Below are 18311 nucleotides of genomic sequence, written 5' to 3'. Positions count from 1 at the left end.
CCAGAATTCAAGCCCAAAATCAGCATCTAGACCTAAGGTAATTTCTTCAGCCAACCATCATTTCTTACACTTGGCTGCTTGAATAAATAAAAATGAGAGCTCAAGTGGTTTTACAAAACCCAAGTCGCTCACAGGCAATTCTGCATCCTGAATAAATACATCAGTAAAGAAGAAGACCAGGGGAATAGTATCCATCTATTAATTTTTAAGCACATGATCCAATTTGGGAAACCACCCCACATACATCTGCAGAAGAAGGAGAAGAAATAAAGAGAAATTTTAATACTAATTCAGATTCCCACAACTTCAGAGCTTGGCCTATTCCACCAGCTGGAATATGTTCCACTGTCCCACTACACTGCTGCTCTTCAGAATATATGCCAAGTTTCATGGCCTGGTTACTCAGCAAGCCCAGTCTTTAGGGCTCTAAGTTGGAGAAGTTGCTCAGTAATGAGCCCCACTCCTCCCGAGCTGCTCATTAATCAAAGCTATTGCTCCTTGTGTGACAATTTGGGGGCAGTTACACCAAGTGTCACCAGCCTCACTATTAAAAAGGCTGAGGCTGAGAAGTACACTTCCAAACAAAGTGTATTTATAAATACATGTGGTTAAGTGAAAAACATTAACATCCATTGAACTACCTCTTGCTTGTTTAGAGCTGAAGTGAAGCTGCCTAAACTTTCCTAATTTGTCTTTGCCCTTTTTCATAATTTTTCAATCAGAAATTATGTTAGAAGCTTGATGTCCTTCCCTCTTATAGCCTTTCCTAAACAAAGAAGAAACACTCTCATTCTCCCTTGTTTTTATGAGCCGTAAAAGTTATTAATGGCTGAACTCTTAATCTGATGTCCCCTTTTTGTCTGTCCAAGACAGAACTTCCACACTGACAGGTGTTCCTGCCCCATGTTCAAGTATCTACTCTTGATGCTTGAGGATTCTTAGTATTATCATGTTATTTGACATCAGTTGGGTTTTGTACAAGCTTCTATGATTTTTCACGGGGTATTTTTGCCATTCCTCTCACTATTTAGCTCCTCTTATAGCCAGAGCCACTCATCATGGCCTGACCACAGTAGATACAATTTTGTGGCACAAAATTCTTCGCAGAATTTGGTTGAAATCAGACCTTCATTGAACAAACACATCTAGACCCCTGCTTTTGTAATTACACAAAAAAGAAACTGCTATTGCAAATGTTTTCATGTGGATTTAAAAAACACTAATAATACTACCGATTCAAGCTGGACTGATGCTGCTTCCAACTGATTAAGGCAAAACTTTTTTGAACACTTAATATTCAGACTATTTCTTCCACTTACTAAATAGATGCTATTGAGAAAAGCTGATCAAAGAAAACAACAAAGAAAACAATACTTCAGTTGTTCTAAAACAGCCTTTTGCTTTAGAAAAGAGCAAATCTTAATGCATTTCCATAAGGGCTTTGTAAAATATAATAAACCCTCAGTGATTTTAGAAGATGACAGGGGAAAGAATCTATACTTGTTTCTCCTTGGGAAGGTGGTGTAGAAGGATTACATTTGAATACTCCTATTTCATATGTTATCTAGGCAAAACTCAGCTCGCTTGAACCCCTTTGAACCCACTAGCAACCCCTTTGAATCCCCCCGAATCCCATTTGAGCCCCCTTTGAGCCCTCCAGGCAGAAAATTGGGGTGGACCCTCCCTTCCATGCCACCTTTCCTGTCCCAACACAATGTTTAGGATAAAACGTGGTTACACAATGTTTAGGATAAAATGTGGTTACACCTCATCCTTCACAATTATCTATTTCAGGCTTAGACAGGGTGAGACTTCCATGAGGAGCCAAACATAAAACGTGTCATGAAATCCAAGACACCTTCTGGAATACTCTGAAAAAGGTTCCTTAGTCTGGTACAGGAATTCAGAAACCTGAACCATGGATTTCTTCAGGAGTGACAATGATAATGGAAAAATGCATCAAGCTTAAAGATGAGACATAAACTGACAGATCACAGCCACACAAATTGAGTGCACTGGAGTGAAATCCTTCCCACAATGGCTTGTGTCAGCTTTATTTTCATAGATCCTGGGATGCCATTTCATTTCCAGCACCTATAGGAAATGCTCTCACAGGAGGCCTGGAATCCACTGCATGCTTATTGCATCTTCTTTTAATCTCACTCATCTAAATCCATCTACTTTTGTCTTTGAAACTTTACTTAACATAAAATTTTAAAATATTTTTTAAAAAGCAAGGATTTGTGGTCACCTAAAAGCCCCAGAGGAAAACACAACAGATACCAAAATTCAAATTACTGTGTGATTTATGAATTTCTACATTTTTTTATTTAGCTAAAAGCAATCAAAATCTTCTTCAACATGGCTATCATTGCTCTCATGCTAATACCTTGTCAAGTTAGAAGGAAAATGGAAAACACTGATTTCTGAAGGCCTTTTCTGAATCTGCTGTCAAATAGCACTAGAATAAATTAACTTCTATTATTTTAATAAAGTGAAATAATTTGTGAATCATCTCATGCAAGAGTAGAACAGCACAGCAGATTAACAGCTACTTCTCAATATGTTGCCCTAATCTGTGAATAATTTTTATTCACTAAAAAATTGATTAGATGATGCAGTTTGCCAAGTGCAGAAGAAGCCTTTCGTAAATACAAAACACTCTGTATTGCTTTGAAAGTAAAAGCAGTGCGAGACTCCAAGTCAGTAATACAATTTAATAGGAGAAAAGAGAAAAAATAAAATACATGCAATAATATAAAAGAAAAAACAACCAACACAGTCAGAAATACAACCTGACACCCTGTCAGTCAGGGTGTTGGTAGCAGTCCATATAAATGGTGGCTGCAGTCCTCCTGGATGACAGATGTGGTTCTGTTGAAGCAGTGCTCCTGTAGAAGGTGCAGTTTTCCTCCGAAGATCCAGCGATGATGTGGAAAAGGTCCGACTTTCCTCTGGGATCCAGTAGAAAGGTCTGCCTTTGTGTCCCAAACCCCAGTTTTTTATCTAGGTAGGAAAGGCTTGGCTCCTGCCCCTGCCTGGGGCATCTCCCAATGGGATGATGTAATCTTATCAGTCATACAGTAGAATTTAATGGCCCATTAACGGAATATATCTTCTGGAGGAAGGCTGGGTTGTGAAAAGATAACAATGATCATCCCCCTGATCTTATCAGATGGCACATCAGCAGAGGATATCTCCCACAAAGATAAGCATCACCACCCCTCCCACATTTTAACAGATGGTGATAGAATATACATTTTTGCATTGTACCCCAGGACACACTCTTACAGCAGACATTCCCAGCCTTAGGCCACCTTTAAATGCAATTCTTTAACTGAAAATTAGGCATCTTAAAATAAAACTGGCATCACTGTAGATCATTTGGGTTGTTTTGGTCTCACCATGAATCGTAAATATTTTAAATTCTTAAGCTGCAAGGATAATGGTAAAATTCTTCAATTATAATGGCTACAAAACAAACAAAACCACAACAGGAATAAATTTTACTTAAAGAATACTTAGAGTTAAGACATTCTATATTTGAAGGAAGCAAAATAAAATATCTGTTCAAAAATTCTGCTCTACTTTATAGACCTTTAGAAGCAATAAATGATTTTTGAAATTAAATACTATTCTGAAGCAGAAAAACACATATAAAATGCTGTAAATAGATTCTGAGTTTCCTGCAGGTGATTTTTCACATTTTTAGCTTTGTTAAAATTACATTTTCAGTAACTCTTGTCAGTTTTAAAGCATTGTATTGTAATTCTATAAAATGCCATTGACATGTAAGTATTAGAGATTAAGACATTTAGAAAATGTCTTTACATCTTAAGATCCTTGGCTGATTTTTAATGAACTATAATTATTTCCTCTATGAAAAAAAGAAAACAATAAGCCCTTCTTCTTCATTGACAAAAGCCACAGAAACATCCCAAAAATGTCTGTTTCTCTGTTTCAGACACAATGACAAAAATGAGATTTAAAGATAACTTATCCTTTGCAGAGCCAGAAAAACGTTGCAAAGGAGCTTTCTGAAAAGAGACTATTTAGGAATCACCTGTTCAAAACAGAGGCAGAGCTACAGAACCCAGAGGCAAATTCACCCCTCTTGTGCTCTCAGGAATTTGTTCTTTATTTTTAATATAAAAAGGAATAAGAAGCAAACAAGGAGATCAATATTTTAATCTCCATGGTTAAACAGGCACCTTCTAGACATTAAAAAAAACCCCAGTTTATTATCGGCCACTTTTAACTATAAATAATAAACTTCCCTTCTTCCAACATCAGCCGAATATTATCTTATAAATTTGCCATTTTCATTCCTGACCTCATGCTACAGTTTCAAGTTCATGCAGACTTGGTTTTGTTGAATCCATTTTCCATTAGGCTTCCCAGTACAATGATTTGGCTGTGTATGATTATACAGCTTTCTGAGAGTGCAGAAAATTACTATTAATTTAGGGAAAAATTCCACAGCAAAGGCTGCCAGAATGTGCTTTTCAATTTAAAAAGATCTTCCCAGAGCCTGCTTGGTTTTGCTGGTTGTAAAATCTATTTGAATCCACCATAGCCCAATGTATTATTTCAATAAATATCATTTTATATCTTTGTCATTCTCTCCCTCTCCAGTGAATTTAAATCAACTTGATGAAATCTTGCTCTTGCCACTGAATACATAACCCCACCATTCATTTAATTATACATACAGCAGCAGGAGAGAAAAACAGAGAATATGTTAGTACTGATGCATCTCTGTGAAACAGAAAAAAATAGAAACACATTTATTAAACTGAGACACTATTCTGGGCTCGATTCACTGATTTTCTCCAAAACAGGGGGAGTAAATGATCCTTCTTGAGTGTATTTAAAGATTCTGTTGATATTTTTAAAAAATACAACAATGATTAATGACCAGTGATCATCACTGGATTGCAACCAGACCTTCTATACTAAATTCCACTTTAATTGCGTTTTCTGCTCCTTCAGTGCTACTTATATCTAACATTTATTTCAGCTAGTCTACCATAAGTTTCTCACGTAAGGTATAGAGAAAATTCTCATTACTTTGGACTGAAATCCACTTTTTTTGCTGCCCCTTTTTTTAACCAGACACTTGTTATGGAATAGACAAAACCCAATGCCACAATTTTTCTACAGTCTCCTGTTTGTCAGCCCTGTTGATTAAGATAGGTGGTGAATAATCTATAGAATATAGAGGGTGTTAGGGGTCAGGTCACAACTGAATTAAGATATCAAGGGGCTTATTGCATGTGCCTGCACTTCCCTGATACTTCTACACATTTTTGAAGAGTCACCAGTAGACCAAAAAAATAACCAGTGCATGGTTCAACCAGGTACAGTCTGACATTTCCCTGTCTATTCATCATCCTTCAAAAACCACAGGAGTAATGCAAAACCAAACCCCACAACCTAAACTGCAAGATTCAATACAAAGTGGGGCTTACAATTTGAAGTTAATAGTTTGATAAACCTGAACAGTTGCAGTAACAGGTGGAGACAGAGCCGCACAACTGGTAGCACAAAATTACTTTCCTCTGGCCACACAAGGGTACTGTAAAAAAAAAGTAAACAGAATTTTGGCACATGATTTAAGTGTACAATTTCATTCAATTCCATCTTTCAAACTAACCAGTGTTTCTGGGCTCGTAGGCTGCCGGGCAGGTTATGAAGAGGCACCTCCCACCCATCCTCAGGCAGGACTTTGTGCTCCTTAGGCTTCAAAGAGGAGCTCATCAGGGACACTGCTCCCAGGAACAGCTGCTGCTAGCCAGCTCCTGTTTCAACAAACAGCCTTGGAAACTTGCCTGAGTAACAATCAAAAAAAGGGAAACAAGGTTTTTGTTATCGAATCTGAAAAGAAAATTACCCCCAACTCAGGGCCAGGATGGAAAATTACCACGACTAAAGCCCACTCTTTTGTGATCCTGTGAACAGCAGACCTAAATGAGACCCTCTGAGCTCCCCTGGACTGTGATCTTTGTCACAATATAATGAACACTAATACATAAGACAGGATTATTGTTCTATATTTTACTAGTTGTCGAAGTCAAAATAAGGGCGAGATTTTGAAAGATCCATGAAAATCTGAAAGTGAAGAAGAGCCTTAATTCTCAGTCCACATGTTGGTGCAAGAACGTGATATCAGAATAGTCTGACCTCCACTCTGAAGGAAAGGCAGAACCTGCTCATTCCTAGATGACCAAGAGACAGAGGCAGAAATGCCTGAAATTCATGTTTTGGAAATAATTAATCAGTCAATTTAAGGAGCAAAACGGGCCACACCAAGACCAGACATACTCTGTATGAAAAGATTAACCTCAGGATTTGTTTTTATTTATCTGTTTGTTTGTTTTGCAAGATCTAGATTAAAGTGTAGTAAAGGATGTTATGTTAAAATACATATATAAACCCCGCAGAAGATCTGTCATGGATAGCACCACTCAAATACTGTAGAGAAAAAACTAAAGCAATATTTATCCTCTGTGTAAGCAGCACTTTCAGAGGAGACTCCCGACTCTGTTCAGCCTGGATATGGTTGACTCAAATGCTCTCTCCTGCTAGAAGACACAGGGAAGATAAATAAATAAATAAATAGGGCTGCCTTGAAATAACTGATCTCTTCCTTATTTCCTGCCCCCAAAATATCCTTTTTGTATATTCTTAAGTGTGTTCAGATATGGTTTGACATTTTTAGGTGGTTTCAACTCTCAGTCCTTTTCTGAAGCACGACTGCACAAGCACTAGGAAATACTGAAAATATCATCATTTTGGTGGCCTGGTCTTCCTTTTCCACCCTGATATTTTGAGGTTAAAGATGGCAATTACAGCAACTTTCCAATGTCATGGCAGGGGGACAGTATTTGGCTGCCTGGTGGCAATGGCAGTCAGTGGTGGATGCAGCTCTCAGCTTGTCAGAGTACTTTAGTTCTGTCATGCTAAATTTGTAATAATGGCTCTGTAGTTAGCTCTGTGATCTACACAGCTAATGGCCTCTGGTCAGCATTAGGCACCTTGTCTCGTTCGGGCAGACAGCAAAATTTGCTTCTCTGCTTCTTTCTGTTGACTTTTTTCTAAGCATGGTTTCAGATGACTTCCAAAAGCTGGACAGAATTTGGGATGATAAACTTCCAGAACCCTCTGCTCATGCAGTAGCATCTCAAAGACAGTTATTACAGAAGAATCCTTTTCTTGTCCCCAGCTCTGAAGTGTCAGAAATGTCAACTTTACAAAGCTGCTCACCAGTGCAGCAGCCTGATTACCCTGAAGTGTGTTCTCTGAGTCATTGGCACACAGAATTGCCACAACCCTTCCCCTTATTTTCTACCTCCACTTCACTTCCTGGCTGGCAGCCCTTGTATGAAGAGCACAGGGCCCCTGGCACTTTCATAAAAGATCCAGAAAAACAGAGTGGGCCAGGATACTGGCATGCAAATCCCACGAGATGTAGTGTTCAGCCAGAAGTATGGTGCTCTGGTAATGACCATGTCTGAAATTCCGCGTGGTCTTTCAGTGTGCTCTGTACTTTCTGTGGTGCTAGACAGGTGATACAGGAGAGAAAAAGCTCCCTTACTCTGTTTGTTCTCCATCCTTCCTTTATTCTGCTTCTTCCCTTGAGGTAAATCCCTTTTCATCTCCAGCCCTCTGGCTAGCTCTGGACCAGAGAGGGGTGGGAAATCCTCACAGACAAAGGCAAAAAAACCAAAGAAGGCTCTTTTCTCCCATGGGAAGGTGATCCACAGTTTATTCTGTCAGCATGGCAAAGGGAGAAAGAGAGAAAGAGGGAAGGTGGAGAGCAGTTTTAAACTCAGGGAAAGGGGAGGGGAGGAACAGACCCACGATCAAAGGGGCTAAGGGAGGACTGAACCAACTTCACCAGCTCCGGGGAGATACAGGGCAAACCATTTTCTCAGTGCAATATATAACAGTGCAATATAAAACCATGAACAGTGCAACTTACGAAACAAACAGTGCAATACAACATTCCCTTAATACAATTTTAGTTTCATAGTCACAATCAGATTTGCTGAGATGACAACAAGCCATTCACATTTTCTTGGCAAGTTAGTTTACAGCTGTACCAACCAATGGGTCCAACTTCACCTTTTACTGCACGATCAGTTAATGCAATGTGGTAGAAATAAGGGACATAGAGAGAGGTGCAGCCCACAGCTACACTAAATCAAGCATAATGTGAAATTGAGCTTTTAGGATGCACTCACCATCCACACAAACACTGGCACCTGGGAAACAGGGAGCAAACCAAGTCTCTCTAGCAGTATCTTGGATTTAGACTAAATTATGGCACTCCTGCGACACTGATCACAATTGTGTAAGAATGGCAGAGGCCACACAGCTGCCTTTTCATGAAGTGAGAGCTTAGAAATCCAAGACCCATGTCAGCTCCAGAGATTACTGATGAATGCTCCAAGCATTCCAGGAAGGATATGCCTCTGTTAGGCTGGTGCTAAACTGCAGCATTCAGCTTGCTTATCATATTAAGATGTCTGATGCAATAGCACAACTAATGCTATGAAACTAGAAACTAAAAACTATCAATTATATATCTTTGATCTCATAGAATCATGGATTGGTTTGACTTGGAATGAACCTCAAAGCCCACCCAGTGCCACCCCTGCCATGGCAGGGACACCTCCACTGTCTCAGGCTGCTCCCAGCCCCAATGTCCAACCTGGCCTTGGGCACTGCCAGGGATCCAGGGGCAGCCACAGCTGCTCTGGGCACCCTGTGCCAGGGCCTGCCCACCCTGCCAGGGAACAATTCCTGCCCAATATCCCATCCAGCCCTGCCCTCTGGCACTGGCAGCCATTCCCTGTGTGCTGGCACTGCAGCCTTTGCCAATTGTCTCTCTCCATCTTTCCTTCAGCTCCTTCAGGTCCTGCAAGGCCACCTTGAGATCAGTCCAAAGCTTCTCTCCAGGTGAACAATTCCAATTCTCTCCACCTTAAAGGAAAGTTTAAAGATGAACAATAGCAGCCCAGCAAACAATTAGGCAATGGTTAATTACACAAAGTCAGCTGCAGCATTAATCAGCACATTTGGGAGACTTCCTAAGTTGTGGCCACATACACTAAAGTACACCACTGAAATATAAGGGTGCCCCATCCAAAGATTCTCTGAGAAACAGCAATCTCTTGGGTCTCTTACAATTTCAGTCAATGCTGCTTGATGGCAGCTTGATTGAAAAGGAAATCAATTAAATTGAACCCCCACAACATGAAGGTCTGTGAATATTTATTTATTTTTGCAGAGTTGCATTATATTATGCACAGTTACATAACCATAGCTTGAGATTTTAGGGTATAAATGTTTGTGGCTGACTGGATATTCCTGCTTTGTGAAATTTGTATCATATAATTGTCCTGTATAACTACACTGTGTAACATCATATAATCAGTCCCACCTGCCCAGCTGTCCTCTTTCAATATGCAACATGGTCTACAGACCCACTGGAACAAGTACAAATTCCACCTGTTTGGTTATGTGGGATCACAGAGTCCTGTGAACATCACTGCAAATGCCTGTTTTCTTTCAAAGGGAGGAAAAGAAAACCCTCTTCCTTATTATTTTTTATTTCATCTTTTTCCGAGCCAGTGATAGTGCAGGCACTATCAAGCAATTTGTTCTACTATTGAATTGTCTGATCCTAGCTTTTTGCAAGTAATAGGTGGGATGGATTGCAAGTTTCATTTTAAGTAGACGTCATAACTGGACTTAGAAGAAGAAGAAGAATTTACATTAGATTGCTAGCAGTTTTTCAGAATTAAAATTAAGCCTGCAGTATTTTTTATATCATAAAAAGCAAGTTATGTTTGTGCTGAAAGAAAATATTGTTTTACCAGCTGGGATTGATTTGTAGCCTCAGATTGAGGGACTGTGGTAATGCAGAATTTTCCCAGCCTTGCTCCTTTGCTCCAAGCCCTGCCTCCCAAGGGATGGATCCCAGTTGGCACTGCTGCTTTTCCTCTTTTGGATGTGTTGGTACAGCAGCAGAGACTGAAAGCAATGGGAAACCAGAGAAGGTACCATGAGTGATGGGATAATGCCAGAGTGGAGCAAAGACAGCTCCACCTCAGATTCTGAAGCTGGTTCTCCTGAAAAAAAATCTGCTTTGTGTTCCGGTGTTCCTGCTTTTCTCCTCTAGATGAGAGTTAAATATAATTCTGATTTGCAAGGTTTGCAGGGAACTGGGCTCTTTCTTATTATTTGCTGTGACACAATGGTCTATCTACCACATAGATATTTGGTTTATCTACCACAAGAAACAAGCCTGTAAATAGAACACTGAAAATTCTCCAGCCTCCCTCTTCCTCCTCCTATTCCATTTCGCAGGAGGTGTGGCAGCTTTTAAATGTACTAAAGAAAACACAGAAACAATTGATTTTATGTTGCACAAAATAGGTTTAATTGATTTGCTGCAAGCCACATTTGCTTCCCAAACTTTTCAAGGTTGCTTTGCTTTATTAAATGTATTCTACCTTTTATTTTTTGACAGAACACAAAACAAAATGTAAAAAAAACCCATCTGGGTGGACAGAAAAACAAACATTTTGTTAAAGGAAGGTAGAGAATTATAAGCAGAACAGTTCCACTTAAAACTAGATTATTTGGAGGTTTTTTTTCTCTTTCAATTTAAAAAATAAACTCATCTGTTTATGTCAATCTTCCTGAGATCTCATGTACATACCTGCAAGGTATATTTCAATCAATTTTCTACACAATAAAGAGATTATACCTTCTATATTACACAGCTTTATTACCAAAATTGCCTGTTCTTATTGGTTGGTTTAACTGCAAAACTGTTTTGATTTTTGTAAATTGGATGCAATATTATGCTTTACACAACGTGGCAATGTAGGACTGAAAACTCTCATTATAGTAAATCAGAATACAAGGGGAGAGTTTATAACTCAATCCTTTACAGCCTTCTTCTGTCTCCTGACACAATCCCAGTTCTCAAAAACATGTTCCAAAATCCTGAAGCACAAAACAACTATTTCGTTGCAATCCTGTCTGAGCTATCTAGCACCTTGGGTTTAATCACCTAATTTTAAAGGATTTAAGGGAAATTATAATCAGGACTGAGTAGATTCTGGAATCAGCCTCAAAACAGGACTTGACTCTATTGGAAAACGGGTTTCTTTAGGAAATATTTTTGTCGAGGGTCTTTGTTTTTGGGAACAATAACAAGCAGAAGTCACTGCAGAGACAGCAAGACAGCACAACAAAGCTACATAACATGAACATTCCTTATGAAATGTTTTTCAAGCTGATTCAATAACAACTTTCTCACCTGATTAGGTCTCAAACAATATTTAAAAAACCTGTGTATCAGAAGTATTTTGATCATAAATCAGTAGGAACACAAGACAATTATCAGTTTTCTGCATCCTCCACTGCAAGTAGCGCAAACTGAACATTACTGAGCTGGCGCTGAAGGATTTGAATTTGCAATGAGTGCTGCATTTGTGTCATCAAATAAACTAAGCCTCAATAGAAGATTTTGAGAATACAGAAAAACTAACTGAAAAAAAAAGGAGGCAGAAAACTTGAAGCAGCAAGAGATTGCTATCATATATTTTTAAAGAAAATTATGAAAGCTTGGAAAAGAGTGATTTCCTTCTCATGAATTGCCTTTCCTTCTCTCCTGCTTCTGTGCTTGTCTTGCCTAAAACTCCAATGCCTTGGTTGCTTTGCCTATTGCTCCCTAACTTACCTTGTCTTGCCCTTTTCCACCCACAAGAGATGCATTTGGTTTCTTTATTATTTTCTAACCACTGCTTTTAGACCTACAGACTTTCCTTAAATAGAACAGTATTATACAAACACACATAAAGCAGCCTAAAACACGGGAAATGTATTTTCAAGGAGATTCCTAAAAGTGAGGCAGTGCCAAAGTTACTTCCCACCAGGACTCACTCCTACCATGCTCTCAGCTATTCCACTGTGGATCAGCTCCCAGCTATCCATGGTTGCAATATATACCATGAGTTAATAATCTGCAAAATCGGTGTCCTTGGTCCTCCTGCATTAACAGGGCATGACCTGCATAGCTCACTGAACTAAGGGAGTGAATCTTCAGCCTCCTCAAGCACAATTATGTCCATGCCTTACAAATCAATTATCAAAATGGTCAATCCTTAAATGTTGTAAAAAGACATCAGTGACAATGTAACACTAGAGAATATGAATTAAGAATGACACAAATAAAAATTAGTCCCACCATCCATCAGTAAATATCTATTGGTCAGGCAGATCTATCACACTGTAGCTCTCAAGATAAAATTTGGAATAAAGATTTTGTTTTATAAAACCATCAAAATGCTGAAACTCACAGTTGAAAACATTATATTCTGCTCCATACACACTAGCTCTATCCTTAAAATATATTTGCGTGCAATTTAGAAGAGATGGATAAAAAAGATGGATTTTAAAACAAGGAAATGTCCTAATTTTCATTGCAAATCAAGTATTTCTGTTGATGTCTAAGATGCTTGGCTGCCTTTTAAGTATCACATTTTGGTGGAAAAAAGTGCGGAATTTATGCGCATTCATCTCCTTTTTGATGCAATACTGTTTGGAATTGTCTCTGTACTGCATCTTGTGGGACCCCACCTGGATTGCTCCATTCAGTTCTGGTGCCCCAACATAAGGAGGACATGGAACTGTTGGAGAGAGCCCAGAGGAGGCCACGGAGGTGCTGAGGGTACTGGAGCACATCCCCTGTGGAGCCAGGCTGGGAGAGCTGGGGCTGCTCAGCCTGGAGAGGAGAAGGCTGTGTGGAGAGCTCACAGCTCCTTCCAGGGTCTGAGGGGCTGCAGGGAACCAGAGAGAGACAATTCTTCAGCAACTGCAGTGCCAGCACACAGGGAATGGCTGCCAGTGCCAGAGGACAGGGCTGGATGGGATATTGGGCAGGAATTGCTCCCTGGCAGGATGGGCAGGCCCCGGCACAGGGTGCCCAGAGCAGCTGTGGCTGCCCCTGGATCCCTGGCAGTGCCCAAGGCCAGGTTGGACACTGGGGCTGGGAGCAGCCTGAGACAGTGGGAAGTGTCCCTGCCATGGCAGGGGTGGCACTGGGTGGGATTTATGGTCCCTCCCAGCCCAGCCCAATCCATGATTCTATGATCTTTGTACGACAGCAGTAAAAGCAGTATTTCTTTAAAAATTTGCTGTCATGATGAGAACATATTCAGCTTTCTAATTAAACGTTATGTAATTCCAAAGTCACCACAACCACATGGTCAAGATAGGAGAGCTGAATATGGGTTCCTAATGAAAATACACATTCTTTGGGAAAAACTAGTGAAAGCTAAAAGGGTTTGAAATAGCGAGGAAAGAATTGTTAAAAGGATTCCTACAAAAATTTCATAGCTCTATTTACACATGCGGTAACACATTCTGGTTTGGTGTAAGCAAACAATCAGTTTAGGTTTTGGAGGGGTTTATGGAGAATATATAATAGCACTGGCACATTTCCCAGAAAGTTTTTAGGACCTGACAGTAGAAACATTAAAAAGGAATCTTGGGACTTTGTTGATTAATCATAAAACACTTTAGGAATTATGTTTCTTCTAGATGATAAACCAATGGGATTTATAAGGGCTGAGTGAAGCCCAGGAATCTGGTTTTGGGCTGGAAAAGAAGCAGTGAAAACTTTTGAGGACTTTCATACATACAGAGCAGGCAAAATTGGTCAGTAAAGAAACACTCTACAAATCACTGGAAGATCCATTATAGAATCCACTGTGCAAAACACCCCCTACACATTAAGAGGGGATGGCAAAACTCCAGGAGTGCTTGTCAAATGTGAAATACTTCCCCAGTGAACAACTTCATGGAATGGACACATTTCCAAGAGCACCAATAAACCCTGGAATGAAGGATATGTAGAGTTTTTGAACAAGTATATATAGAAAAAATACACTCTTTCCTTCTAAAATATGGTAACATGATATAGGATAGCAACCACTGCAGAGAGCAAGGTGATCCTGATAAACTGAAAGAACAGACAGAAACCAGCAAGGTACAATATAATATGGAAAAGTGTGAGGAATCACATTTAGGTAGAAACAATCTGATACATAGAACACCAGGGACACCTGGTTAAGCAGAATGAATAAAAAGTGGCCTTGCAGCAATCCACAAGCTAAATGAAAATCAGCATTATCCCTTTTTTTTCTTTTTTTAACAGATTAATATCTTACTAGATCAGTAAAATTAGATGCAAGTCAATTGAAATAGTCTTTTCACTTTCTTCAGCACTCTCACCATCCTGTGAAAAGAAAAATTAATCAGCTGGAACAAATCTAGAGGGGACAGAGTCGTTGAAGGTCTAGAAAATATTAATTTATTAATCCTGGGGAAGGACTGAAGTAATAGCCCTGTTAATGCAGAGAAACAAATACTGAAAATCAGACATTAAGAAAATCTAAATTCTGAGATAGCTAAAAAAAATAAATAAAAACTCAAGCTTTGAGTTTCAGAGAAGTTGCAATGTTTATAAATTACAATAAGGAAGAATAAGTGTATACATTAGGTAAAATATCATCAGTGTCTTGATAACTGAATATTGGCAAAATTGTTAATCTGTGAAGGTGCTGTATCCCTTTAAAACAAACAAACAAACAAACAAGCAAATGAAAGTTGCTAAAAATACACCATTTTTAAAAATAAACTAATAAATATTAGTACTGAATAAAGGAACTGATCTCATCACCTTCTCTTTGTTGCCAATATTTAATTTTTTTCACTATATTGTGCTTCTACAAGAGTGAAAAATCCTAATAAACTGTTGAAATCTACAATTTCTTGGATGATGTTGATGTGACCAGTACAGGTGTCCTGGTTTACTCAAAAAAAACCCAAACTTAGGGGGATTACAGAGTCAGAAATCATAGGTTTCCTGATAATTCCACTTTCTCTAATGAATTTAAATGCTAATTTAACTGGTGCAAAACTTGCCTAAATGCAGCAAAAATCAGACTGATCTTCCTCATATTTCTAGGGAAGATTTTGAAGCTTCAGGCCTATGGAAGTTTCCTGATATAATAAAGTAAACAGACAATCCCTTCTGTAACACTGACACAGCAGGACAAATGGGCATTTTATGAGTTACACTCATGTCATCAAAAAGATGAGGATTTTTATCCCAGAGTCTTAAAAAATGGCTGAAATTCAGATCCAGGAAGAAAAGGGATTAGCTGTGCAGAGACTGACTTGAAAAACTTTGATATCATCTGGGAGGTCTGTCACATACAAAGATGCAAGAGTCCCTCAACAAGAACTGCTTGAAATATCTGTTTAAAAAGTAGGTAAATACCTCCTTGGTAACTATGCACAGTAAAAAGAAGAAAATGTAATTTTTTATGGTTGTTTAAAAGAAATGCATGTCATACTGTCTTCAGTCCTTCATACAGAATGCTGCTCCTATTCTAGATATGCCTCCCAATCAGACGTAAAAAGAAGAGATTATTATTTTTTACCCTTAATTTTACCTCAAGGCAGGTGAACTAAAAATTCAAACAAAATTTAATAATGGCTGATATGAGTAGAATCTGATAGAGATCTGTCCTATTTAATCTGTTCCAGTTCAGGGAACTACAAACATATTTTTTTCAGAATACAGTTTATTCTCTGTGATGCTGTGAGGTCTATTTCAAAATATGCAGCGTACTAGCTTTCTGCTTGTAAATCTTAAAGGATCTTGCATGTTCTAGACAAATTGTGGCAATCTAGGAATTACTCATACAACCAGGCATGCGTGGTTAACAGAAGAGTGGGGAACTCCAATCAGGCAAATAAATAGTACCTAGAATTGCACTGCTTTGCCATTTGTCGTCTTAAAAGAAAAGCAAAGCCAATAAATGTTTTTGTTTGGCAAACCATCAGGCGTGAACTGGAAGAGACAGGTCACATGCCTCTGAAGTGTGCTCAGATCATCAGGTACACTCTCCTCACCACTGCAAGGGTGGTTTTCCACATCATTTCAGCTTTTTCTTCTGCCTGAATGAGACCACAGTTACAAAAATGTTGCCGTTTAATTCCCTCTGATTTAATTTAGCTTCACCACACATTGTCTCAAGATGCGAAATCATAAGCATGCATTTCAATTAATGTCCTTAAGTTCTCCTTTCTGGCTGGGAAACCTGGCTTTTGGAGTTAGAAAGAGGAACTAGATGTTGGCTAGGGAATGAAAAAAAGGGGAAATGTGTGCTGCTGGTGCTGTTTCACTGCAGTCTGATTTCTAATCTCTGACATGGTGCACATAATGCCTAATTCTAAACCAAGCTTAAGGACACGAAATGAGAGCCCCTGAACTTGACTGGTTTTAGCTGTCACCTCAGTTTGGCACACTCAGTCTTTTCCCTCCGACAGCCCTAAACAGAAATTAACATCCAAAGTGAAAATAGCCTGGCCAATGCCAGGGTCCCTGAAGCCAGAGAGGAGCAGATGACCCCACAAATGTCATCTGGTTTCTGCTCTTCCTCACGTGTAAGGTGACCAGATACCAACCTTCAGGATCCTGGTGGGGCTTTGCAGCAGGAAGTGCCTGCAGAGCTGCTTTATACACTGTGAGGCTGCTCAACACTAATAAAAACTTAAGGTTGTGAAATTTAATAAATCTGCTTATCACTGTTTAGCTTGAAAGTGAAACAGAGTATGTGATTTGAGTCACTAAATACAGTCTGTGCTTTATACATTCCCCCCTGTCTTCAGCAAGTCAAAGTCATGAAGAAATACAGATTTTTAACTTTTTACATTTCATTGTAAACGGGATTTGAACTGCAGGTTCTTGTTGGGATGGTGAAGGCAGCATAAATAGTCCATCTTGACATACTTTTTGTACTCTTTCTCTTCCTTTATTTTGGCATAAAATGTACGTGCAAATTTATTTCTTCATAACAGTGTTGCAATACAAACAGAATATTCCATTCCTATTAGACATACACCTGTTGGAAGCTTTATTAGCTGTAAGCTGATTTCTTCTCCTCTTCCCTAATAAAAGACATACAAAAATAATAACATTTTAAATCACCTGAGCATTTCCACTCCAACACAATTTGGGGGTGGCTTGTCACTAATCTATTTCATTTTGATGTGAAAAAGAGAAACTCGTAAGTAATTGGAAGATGGAAACAAAGAATTGTTGCAATTTAATTTCTTAAGCCACTCCAGATAGATCACCAAGGACACATCTGTCTGAATACAGCATTTTAATCTGCGTGCACAAGTGGGAACAAATTTTAGTTTCACAGGTGTTTGATACTCTATATGCATTCTCTATAAATTCATCAAATCCCTCTTATAAAGCAAAAGAAACTTTTTTATGTTGCTGGAAATGTGTAATTAAAAATAGATTATTTGGGGAAATAATGACTGGATTGTGCAAGAGACAAGTGTTACAGGTTAAATGCAAAAATTTCACAAATAAACAACCTCTGCTACTTGTTCAAATCATTTTCAATAATCCAAACAGAATTTTAAGAAAACAATATTTTGCATAAGTAATTCAAATTGCAAATATATTCACTAAGAACAAACAGAACAATTCCAATCTTAAGTGAATGAACAATTAGTCTTGTGACAGGTACTGCATTTGATAACCACTGGGTTGAATCTCTGATGGAGCTAGACTCTGAGCAGAATATGACCTAAACAAGGTAGAAATAAGATCAATTCAATTCAATAGTTTTTCTTTGCCTCTTTCTATCTATGTGAAGTGCTACTTTGCTTGGCACAGGTGGGGAAAATGCATGCTCCATCTGTATTAAAGATATTTGAAGAAGGAATTCAGAACTCTGGGAGATTTGTTTACTAGCCTTCATATAAAATATGAGGTTTTATGAAGAGAAAGAGAAAGAAACTTATAAAGATGCACTGTTCTTGGGGCAATGTAGTGTCATTATCTGTGTTATCTGTAGTGTATAATCCCTCAAATTATTACAAATTTCTAAGAAAAGAGCATTATCTGTGAAATATTGAAGGTGTCAGTATTGCACTTTTCCTGACAGTGACGGACACAGCCCCAGTAACTGAAATTTGGGGTTTCATTATATCTTTCTCCACATATTTTCCCTTTAGCTCCTAAAACTTCTGAATGCACTTTCACCTGTGTTGTAAGTCTGTTAACCACCAATTACCAACTTCATGCTGTCAGCTGCTTTCCACAAGTCAGTTCATGCCATTAGGCAAATTTGTAGGGTTTTTTTCTCCTTCTACCTTCAGTTTTAGGAAGATGTCTAAAGATAACACCTTGTTTTAAA

The 18311-nt window shown here is 38.7% G+C and overlaps 1 long non-coding RNA gene across 1 annotated transcript in view; it reads right to left on the bottom strand.

Annotated features, from left to right (window-relative positions):
• Positions 1-2703: 2703 nt before the first annotated feature.
• The window catches only part of LOC148222303 (uncharacterized), a 36585-nt gene continuing 20977 nt past the window's right edge, over positions 2704-18311 (bottom strand). Inside the window, exon 2 of the long non-coding RNA XR_015806177.1 lies at positions 2704-8988. This is a non-coding gene — a long non-coding RNA (uncharacterized LOC148222303). The remainder of the gene's footprint in view (positions 8989-18311) is intronic.

Source organism: Sturnus vulgaris, chromosome 12 (assembly GCF_052056855.1).
Source record: "Sturnus vulgaris isolate bStuVul1 chromosome 12, bStuVul1.hap1, whole genome shotgun sequence".
Lineage (NCBI taxonomy): Eukaryota > Metazoa > Chordata > Aves > Passeriformes > Sturnidae > Sturnus > Sturnus vulgaris.
Note: the sequence above shows the minus strand (reverse complement) of the source record. Positions and strands in the feature narration are given on the sequence as shown.